General features: G+C 43.3%; 1 long non-coding RNA gene across 1 annotated transcript; it reads right to left on the reverse strand.

Annotated features, from left to right (window-relative positions):
- Positions 1-1,279: 1,279 nt before the first annotated feature.
- LOC133163619 (uncharacterized) lies at positions 1,280-10,740 on the reverse strand. The gene is made up of 4 exons (XR_009716419.1): positions 8,745-10,740; positions 5,316-5,358; positions 2,402-2,448; positions 1,280-2,127 (listed from the first exon to the last, which is right to left on the reverse strand). It is a non-coding gene; the product is annotated as an uncharacterized LOC133163619 (long non-coding RNA).
- Positions 10,741-10,998: the final 258 nt, after the last annotated feature.

Raw genomic sequence — 10,998 nt, forward strand, 5'->3', positions numbered from 1 at the left:
ATCTTCATTTAGATCATTATCATCATCTAGATGAAATAAATCAGAACATTTGCCTTTTTGGATAACTTTTTCAGCATGCCTGTCCCACTGCATAGTTGTTGTATACAAGTTTTGCACACGAGCGGAATGCCTCTCTCGCTCTTCTGCTTGAGCTGCGGCTGGAGCCGTGGCCGGGACAGTGCGCCTGCGCACTGTGGCCTCATTGTCTTCCGGCCTGACAAACATAGTCGCAGCACTTTTCAACTTTCTGTCTTTTGGATTTATTCTCTTCTCTCTTGTGAAGCTTTCAACCACAGTCTAGCACAATTCAACTCTCTCTCTTTTCTTTTTCCACTTCAGCATGTATTACATACAATCAAGAAATCTACTCGCCATGAACTCATCTCCTTCAAGAGCTAGAGATTTATCGTTCCTTTTTCTCATCTTAATTTTAGTTTTTCCAGTGTTTTTTTTTTTCCAATATCTTTTTATTTTCTTTGAGGATCCTCAATGCAGGTTTAAATTGACCTTCTAACAAATTACTAGCCTGTGTTATTGCCGTCGATCAATGCTAGAACTGCTTTTTAGTCAATTTATCCTACCAGTCACACATTCAACCACACAAATTTCTTATCCCTGCCTACGCGAAGTCCTCTTTTAAAAATAAAAGAGCTGCTTCATCCGGATGGGGGACTCTACAACACCCCTTCCTTCCCTGGGAACTGAAGACAACTGTCTAGTTACCCAGCCCTGCCAACGCGAAGTCCTCTTTTTTTAAAAAACAAAGAGCTGCTTCATCCGGAGAGGGGACTCTACAACACCCCTTCCTTCCCTGGGAACTAAAGACAACAGTCCTGTTACCCAGCCCTGCCAACGCGAAATTGTACCCCTTAGAACAGTGGTTGTCAAATGAGGGTACACGGAGGTACGTGAGATTTTACAAAAATATATAAAACAGTTTGAAAACCACTGCTCCAGAAGAGCCACTTCATCCGGAGGGGGACTCTACAACACCCCCTCCTTCCACAAGACTTCTTATCTTCTGTCTTGCCTATTTTTATTCCTGTGCACTTTTACTTTTACGCGTTTCACAGCTCGAACAAATCAAAGCCGTATCTCATAGCTCGGACAAACCAAAGCCGTACCTCATAGCTCGGACAAACCAAAGCCGTATCTCATAGCTCGGACAAACCAAAGCCGTATCTCATAGCTCGGACAAACCAAAGCCGTATCTCATAGCTCGGACAAACCAAAGCCGTATCTCATAGCTCGGACAAACCAAAGCCGTATCTCATAGCTCTTTTTAAAAAAAAAATTATTATTATTATTATTTTTTTTTTTTTAACTTACGTGTCTCCTGGTTCGTTGCATTTCCGGGGTCCCGTCAAACCACCTCTGTCAGACGAAGGCAGACCTAAGATGCTGGCCCAGCGAAGAAGTTCTCTTCCCAGGACTTTCTTTTCCAGGTCTTCCTAATGGACGCTGGCTTGTCGACAATGCAGCACGTCTTCCTCCGTCAGTCAGATGGCGGGTATGAGGGTCCCGGGTTTCGGCACCAAAATGTTAGAGTGGTTTTGACTCTAACTTATTTTGCAAGAACCACTCGGAGACAAGTTAGTCGTTTTAGACACCTGCAGGTGGAGAGTTCACTCGTCGCTGTGCTTACAGCGATGGTCGAATGAAGTCTGACTCTCGCTTCCCACAAGAGCATCTTTATTAAGAGAAAAAGGGTGGGGGTGATAGTAGACTGAATAGACAAGTTAAAAAGCCCTTGACCTCTAGATTAGCAGAGCAGGGGATGTTTTACGACATTGTGTAGGATGGAACAAGCTAGGTTATCTATTACTGGTTACATACATTCCAACATAATCATAGATCAAGATAGTTTGGAAAACCCTGACAGAATCTATTTGACAAAATATATATTCGGCCCAAAACATCTCAAAAGTTGAAACAAAATGCCCTGTTCTAAAGAAATTCAAGAACAGCTGAGAAATAAAATAAGTGACATCTATTGTTTTGGAATGTGCTGCAAAGTCATTCTGAAACCTTTGGGACTCCAGTATGCTGGCCAAAAAAACCCATAAAGGCTCGTCTTCGTTTTGCAAAACACATCTGCCTGAATCCCAAGACTTTTGAGCCAATATGCTATGGAATGACAAAAAGAAAGTTAAACTTTTGTCGAAGGTCTGTGTTTCGTTAGTAACACAGCATTTCAGAAAAATAACATAATACCAACAGTGCAACATAGTGTGATTGTCTAGGGCAGGCATGTCCAAAATCCGGCCCGCGGGCCAAATCCGGCCCCCGATCAGATTTCATATGGCCCGCAGCTTCGGTCTTATAATGTATTATTTATGGCCCGCCTGCATTGTCAAACTGAAGAAAAAAAAAATCATGAAACTGTAAATCTTCTTATTACCAAAATGTGGCGGCACCACCCCTCGACGCTCATTTCTGCCATGGCGACTGCAAAGAAAACGAGGAAAGTTGACATTGAGGAACATCACTTTCAAGAGAAATGGGAATTACAGTACTTCTTCGCTGAAAATATAGGCAATTGTGTTTGTCTAATTTCTAAAGAGACGGTTGCCTTGTTTAAGGATTTCAACCTAAAGAGACACTAGTAGACTAAACATGCTGACACATACGACAAGCTAACAGGGAGTAACCGCGCTGATAAAGTGAAGCAGCTCCAAGCTGAAATGGCATCACAAAAGCGATTCTTCACGCGGGGCTGTGAGTCAAAATTAAATAAAAATTAAATATTACTTAATATTAAATATTACTAAGTGGCCATGTTAATACTGTTGATGTTATAAACCTGTAGACATGACACAAACTATTACTTTCTGAAAGATATTGTAAATGACAAGAGCAAAACTCACTTGTTTTAAGTTTTAATAATAACAGACAAATTTGCATTACTTATAACTCTTGTTTAAAATGCTCATGAGGCAAAAATAATTTTAAACTCATGTCAATGTAAGGTATTTCAAACAGTTTGTTCAATGTTATCTGACTCTTCAGATATGAATGAAAGGCAGAATTTGTGTTTTTAAGAGTTGTTTACATCTGCCTGAATGGCTTATATTTGGTTATTTTGTCATTTGAAAAATAAAGACAATTGTGACAATGAAATTTGTTTTATAGCAGTGGGTATTTGCATGAAATTTTTGTAGTTAAAAAAATGTCTGAAAAAACTGTTGGCCCCCGGGCCACTTCACTTTATCAAATCTGGCCCTGCTTGCAAAAAGTTTGGACACTCCTGGTCTAGGGACTCTTGGCCCTAGACTTCAGGGGTTGTTTTGACACCTCCGAACCTGGATGGTTTTATGGGATTGATGGAAACTTGAAATCTGCTCTTTACCAGAAAATCGTTTGGCCATCATTTTATTACTTCAACAGAAAAGCACATCCGCATATAAATGTGTTATTACTTTTTTTTATATATATATTTTATACAGTTCTGTAATTGTCTTGATTTATCTGTCATAGTAGTATTGTCTTAGAATACTGTATCTGTCTCGCCAAGCGATTGCAATTCATCCGATGAGCTCCAAGGTTCACTGGGATTCAATTACCGTATTTTCCGCCCTATTAGGCGCACCGGGGTATAAGGCGCACCTTCAATGAACGGCCCATTTTAAAACTTTGTCCATATATAAGGCGCACCGGACTATAAGGCGCATAAAATAGAAGCTTTACTCCAACAAACTGAGGTTGACTAGGGTTGCGGTATGCACCCACTAGCCAATAACCAACGAGCCCTCTGTAAACAATCGCATTTCTCAAACGATCGCCTATAAAATGATTGGAACTGACTAAAGTTCAATCTAACGCATTGGTACTACTTACCTATGTTTCCCTTCCATATCGATCTGTAAATTTACTCGAAACATGAACAGAGCAGCCTATTTTGACATGAAATAGCCTCGCGTGTATAGCAGCTATCGTTATAGCATTAGCCATCCGCAATTTCCTATGAGCCTCAGCTCGCAATCTCCCATGAGGCTCAGCAAAGTGTAAACAATCGCGTTTCTCAAACGATCTCCTATAAAATTATCAGAACTGACTAAAGTTCGATCTAACGCATTGGTACTACTTACCTATGTTTCCCTTCCATATCGATCCGTAGATTTACTCGAAACATGAACAGAGCAGCCTATTTTGACATGAAATAGCCTCGCGCGTATAGCGGCTATCGTTATAGCATTAGCCATCCGCAAAAACCCATGACCCTCGGCTCGCAATCTCCCATGAGCCTCAGCAAAGTGTAAACAATCGCGTTTCTCAAACGATCTCCTATAAAATGATCAGAACTGACTAAAGTTCGATCTAACGCATTGGTACTACTTACCTATGTTTCCCTTCCATATCAACCGTAGATTTACTCGAAACATGAACAGAGCAGCCTATTATCACATGAAATAGCCTCCCGCGTATAGCAGCTATCGTTATAGCATTAGCCATCCGCGAAAACCCATGACCCTCAGCTCGCAATCTCCCATGAGCCTCAGCAAAGTGTAAACAGTCGCGTTTCTCAAACGAGCTCCTATAAAATGATCAGAACTGACTAAAGTTCGATCTAACGCATTGGTACTACTTACCTATGTTTCCCTTCCATATCGATCCGTAGATTTACTCGAAACATTAACGGAGCAGCCTATTTTGAAATGAAATAGCCTCGCGGGTACAACAGCTATTCGGTAACGCCCCCTGACTACAGTTACCGTAATGTTGGGAAGCGATGCGACCCTGTAATTTACTAGTCGTACTAAAATGTACTAAAACATTTTGGCAGAGCACTGTGTACAACCGGTATGGATCAACAAATTCATCACTTGATCCATATATAAGGCGCACCGGACTATAGGGCGCACTGTTGACTTTTGATAAAAATTTAGGTTTTTAGGTGCGCCTTCTAGGGCGGAAACTACGGTACCCACTTTTAGGAATTAGTATATAAAACAGACAAGTATGTACAGTATATGGATAATTGCAGCTTGTGAAGTGAGCTCAGCTTCAGGATCAGATTTCTATATTTCTTTCAAGCAACCCGTGGTGCAAATGGCACATTGTTAAAAATGAATCTCGTGCCATGAAAAGGAAAAGTTGTTTAGAAGCCTTTATCAGTCAGTATACATAAATTACAGGCTTTTGTTGATGAATTAAACAATACATTTTGCCCACGTCATTGTATTTTCATTTACCCAACGCAATTTGTAGGAGCATTTTTTTTTCTTATTGAAAACAAAACCAGCCCTATAAGTTAATGAACACCAGACACATACAACAGCATACTTGAAAGAGGACATGTGACTAATGTGGCTTACTAAGGTAGGTGTTTGGAAAGCTGGAATCACAGTAGCAGCAAATCTAAGAAATCAAGCACAGTGACAAGAGCACAACTTTTAAGAACTTCCTTCGATTAATTACAATTAAAAGGAAAGAACAAATACTTTGAATCAGAATTGAAATGTATGAACCCATGAAGTTTAGTTGAATGACATCATATATCATTTTATTTATATTATAATTTATATTATAATATTTTCTTTAAATAATTAACATGTTAATAAGTTAGAATTATTTGAAGTGGTCAGACATTTCCACATCCTAACAGTGTCACCCTAATGTACTGTATTTTCCGCACCATGAGGCGCACTTAAAAGCCTTTCATTTTCTCAAATACCGAAGGTACGCCTTTCAATAAGGTGCGCCTTTTGTGTGGACCAATTCCACAATCTGTAGAGACGTAATATGTATATGTACACGCAATGAACCAATCAGAGGACATTAAGTTGTACGTAAACTTACATAAATCAATCAGAGAACAGTACATAATACGAAGAGTATGTACCTACGCCGCCATTGATAAATAGATACTATCGGTTTATGCCAGTGCTTCTCAATTATTTTCTGGTACGCCCCCCCCTAGCAAGAAGAAAACTATTCGCGCCCCCCTCCCCACCGTGACTATCCTAACTTGTCTTGTAAGCCGTAAAATGTTGCACTGTCGCAAACGTGACAGAAGTAACAATGAGAGCGCCACTGCCCCCTGCTGTAGTAAACGCGCAATTACACTTTATTCTAGTACTGCCAAAAAAAAAGCCTGTTCCCCAGGGTCACACGCGCCCCCCCAGGAATAGCACCGCGCCCCCCAAGGGGGGCGCGCCCCACTATTTGAGAAGCACTGGTTTATGCAAAGCAAAAAGCATTAGCACCCTCTAAGAGACATGCTTACCAGGCACAATTCAAGCTTTCTGGAAAGGCGGGGAACATTGCTGACGAGCAATGTGACAATGACGAGACAAAGACGAGAGGGAACTTGGCATGTAACGGAGAACTTGCCCAACTGTTTAACTTGAATATAGAAGATGAGGACTTGGCGGCTCGGTGGGGCACTGGTTAGCACGTCTGCATCACAGTTCAGAGGATGCGGGTTCGATTCTTCCCTATGTGGAGTTTGCATGTTTGTCCCGTGCCCGCGTGGGTTTTCTCCGGGCACTCCGGTTTTCTCCCACTTCCCAAAAAACATGCGTGGTAGGCTAGTGCTCCTCCGGCCGTCATGACTACATTCTACTGTGGCACCATTGAGAGCGTCCTCTCCAGTTGTATCGCTGTTTGGGGTGGTAGCTGCACTGAATACAACATGAAGGCCCTGCAGCGCATAGTGAACATGGCTGGTAAGATTATTGGTGCTTCACTCCCCTCCCTGAAGGACATTTACACCTCCCATCTCACCCGCAAGGCGACCACGATTGTGAGTGATGTGAGTCACCCCGCTCACTCTTTGTTTGATCTTCTGCCCTCTGGGAAGAGGTACAGGAGCCTGCACTCCCGCACCACCATACTCACCAACAGCTTCATACTCCAGGCTGTTAGGATCCTGAACTCTCTCCCCCCTTCTGCGTAGCGTCCTGTGCGCTAAGGATGCATACCACTCTGTGGCTCGTGCAGCTTTAGGACTCTCGGACCACTGTCTAGTTCATCTGATCCTGGCCTACAGGCAGAAGCTAAAAACTTCTAAGCCTGTGGTGAGGACTCTGAGGAAGTGGACAGTGGACTCAAGGCAGGACCTCCAAGCCTGCTTTGACTGCACCGATTGGGGAGTTTTCGAAGCTGCAACTTCAGACCTGCATGAACTCACTGACACTGTCACATCATACATCTGTTTTTGTGAGGATCTGTGTGTACAGACTAAGACCTTCTGCACGTACAACAACGACAAACCTTGGTTTACACCGAACTTCAGGAGGCTGCGCAAAGTCAAGGAGTAGGCCTACAGGAGCGGCGACCACGACTTGTTCAAGCAGACCAGAAACACACTGAACCGAGAGGTCAGGAAAGCCAGGAGGTGTTACGGAGAGAACCTGAAGAGACACCTCCTGCCAATCCTGGCACAACAGTGTGGAAAGGTCTGCAGAGCATCACAGGCTTCAAGAAACGAACCCCGTGGAGAGCCCAAGGCTTGCTAACCAGCTAAACAGGTTCTACTGCAGGTTTGATCGGTCTTCCCACACAACGGGACTTCCTGCAGCACAATCTACATACTCACCTCTCCCCACAACTGCTCTGTCCACACCTCTATCAACGTTGTCACCCACCCTCTCTTGCAGAGGCCGCGCCCGCACTCCAGATCCGCGAGGAGGAAGTGCGCCAGATGTTCCGGAGACAAAAGACCAGGAAGGCACCGGGCCCAGACGGCATGAGATTTTTGTAGTTAAAAATGTCTGAAAAAACGGGCCCGGGCCCCTTCACTTCATCAAATATGCCCCTGCTTGCAAAAAGTTTGGACACTCCTGGTCTAGGGACTCTTGGCCCTAGACTTTAGGGGTTGTTTTGACACCTCAGAACCTGAATGGTTTTATGGGATTGGTGGAAACTTGAAATCTGCTCTTTACCAGAAAATCGTTTGGCTATCATTTTATTACTTCAACAGAAAGGCATTTGGGTTCCGCATCACAAATAAAAAGCACATCAGCATATAAATATGTTATTACTTTTTTTTATATATATAGACTTAGCCTTAGACTTCGACGGACTTTATTGTCATTTTGTAAACACTTGGTGCACACAAAACGAAATTTCGTTGCATACGGCTCTCAACAATGAAATGATATTTCGGCTGAATAAAAAGTGACATTTCTATATAAATATGAAATAAGATACGTTTAAAGCGCAGCAGTGATAAAGTATGTACACAGTGCAGGAAACAAAAACAATATATATATATTATACAGTTCTGTAATTGTCTTGATTTATCTGTCATAGTAGTATTGTCTTAAAATACTGTATCTGTCTTGCCAAGCGATTGCAATTCATCCGATGAGCTCCAAGGTTCACTGGGATTCAATTACCCACTTTTAAGTATTAGTATGTAAAACATACAAGTATGTACAGTATATGGATAATTGCAGCTTGTGAAGTGAGCTCAGCTTCAGGATCAGATTTCTATATTTCTTTCAAGCAACCCGTGGTGCAAATGGCACATTGTTAAAAATGAATCTTGTGCCATGAAAAGGAAAAGTTGTTTAGAAGCCTTTATCAGTCAGTATACATAAATTACAGGCTTTCGTTGATGAATTAAAAAATACATTTTGCCCACGCCATTGTATTTTCGTTTACCCAACGCAATTTGTAGGAGCAATATTTTTTCTTATTGAAAACAAAACCAGCCCTATAAGTTAATGAACACTAAACACATACAACAGCCTACTTGGTGAATACTTGAAAGAGGATATGTGACTTATGTGGCTTACTAAGGTAGGTGTTTGGAAAGCTGGAATCACAGTAGCAGCAAATCTAAGAAATCAAGCACAGGGACAAGAGCACAACTTTTAAGCACTTCCTTTGATTAATTACAATTAAAAGGAAAGAACAAATACTTTGAATCAGAATTGAAATGTATGAACCCATGAAGTTTAGTTGAATGATGTCATATATCATTTTATTTATATTATAATTTATATTATAATATTTTCTTCAAATAATTAACATGTTAATAAGTTAGAATTATTTGAAGTGGTCAGACATTTCCACATCCTAACAGTGTCACTCTAATGTACCGTATTTTCCGCACCATGAGGCACACTTAAAAGCCTTTCATTTTCTCAAATACCGAAGGTACGCCTTTCAATAAGGTGCGCCTTTTGTGTGGACCAATTCCACAATCTGTAGAGACGTAATATGTATATGTACACGCAATGAACCAATCAGAGGACATTACGTTGTACGTAAACTTACATAAATCAATCCGAGAACAGTACATAATACGTAGAGTATGTACCTACGCCGCCATTGATAAATAAATACTATCGGTTTATGCAAAGCAAAAAGCATTAGCACTTTCTAAGAGACATGCTTACCAGGCGCAATTCAAGCTTTCTGGAAAGGCGGGGAACATTGCTGAAGAGCAATGTGACAATGACGAGACAAAGACGAGAGGGAACTTGGTATGTAACGGAGAACTTGCCCAACTGTTTAACTTGAATATAGAAGATGAGGACTTGGCGGCTCGGTGGGGCACTGGTTAGCACGTCTGCATCACAGTTCAGAGGATGCGGGTTCGATTCCTCCCTATGTGAAGTTTGCATGTTTGTCCCGTGCCCGCGTGGGTTTTCTCCGGGCACTCCGGTTTTCTCCCACTTCCGAAAAAATATGCGTGGTAGGCTAGTGCTCCTCCGGCCGTCATGACTACATTCTACCGTGGCACCATTGAGAGCGTCCTCTCCAGTTGTATCGCTGTTTGGGGTGGTAGCTGCACTGAATACAACATGAAGGCTCTGCAGCGCATAGTGAACACGGCTGGTAAGATTATTGGTGCTTACTCCCCTCCCTGAAGGACATTTGCACCTCCCATCTCACCCGCGAGGCGACCACGATTGTGAGTGATGTGAGTCGCCCCGCTCACTCTTTGTTTGATCTTCTGCCCTCTGGGAAGAGGTACAGGAGCCTGCGCTCCCGCACCACCATACTCACCAACAGCTTCATACTCCAGGCTGTTAGGATCCTGAACTCTCTCCCCTCTTCTGCGTAGCGTCCTGTGCGCTAAGGATGCATACCACTCTGTGGCTCGTGCAGCTTTAAGACTCTCGGACCACTGTCTAGTTCATCTGATCCTGGCCTACAGACAGAAACTCAAACTTCTATGCCTGTGGTGAGGACTGTGAGAAAGTGGACAGTGGAGTCAAGGCAGGACCTCCAAGCCTGCTTTGACTGCACCGATTGGGGAGTTTTCGAAGCTGCAACTTCAGACCTGCATGAACTCACTGACACTGTCACATCATACATCTGTTTTTGTGAGGATCTGTGTGTGCAGACTAAGACCTTCTGCACGTACAACAACGACAAACCTTGGTTTACACCGAACTTCAGGAGGCTGCGCAAAGTCAAGGAGGAGGCCTACAGGAGCGGCGACCGCGACCTGTTCTAGCAGACCAGAAACACACTGAACCGAGAGGTCAGGAAAGCCAGGAGGTGTTACGGGGAGAACCTGAAGAGACACCTCCTGCCATTCCTGATCCCTCAACAGTGTGGAAAGGTCTGCAGAGCATCACAGGCTTCAAGAAACGAACCCCGTGGAGAGCCCAAGGCTTGCTAACCAGCTAAACAGGTTCTACTGCAGGTTTGATTGGTCCTCCCACACAACGGGACTTCCTGCAGCACAATCTACATACTCACCTCTCCCCACAACTGCTCTGTCCACACCTCTATCAACGTTGTCACCCACCCTCTCTCTTGCAGAGGCCGCGCCCGCACTCCAGATCCGCGAGGAGGAAATGCGCCAGATGTTCCGGAAACAAAAGACCAGGAAGGCACCGGGCCCAGACGGCGTGTCACCTTCCTGCTTGAAGGTCTGCGCTGAGCAGCTGGCGCCCACCTTTGCATGGATCTTCAACCGTTCTCTGGAGCTGTGTGAGGTGCCCTCGTGCTTCAAGAGCTCCACCATCGTTCCAGTGGCCAAGAAGCCCGCCATCACAGGTTTGAATGACTATAGACCTGTCGCACTGATAT

The sequence above is a fragment of the Syngnathus typhle genome, linkage group LG12 (assembly GCF_033458585.1).
Source record: "Syngnathus typhle isolate RoL2023-S1 ecotype Sweden linkage group LG12, RoL_Styp_1.0, whole genome shotgun sequence".
Lineage (NCBI taxonomy): Eukaryota > Metazoa > Chordata > Actinopteri > Syngnathiformes > Syngnathidae > Syngnathus > Syngnathus typhle.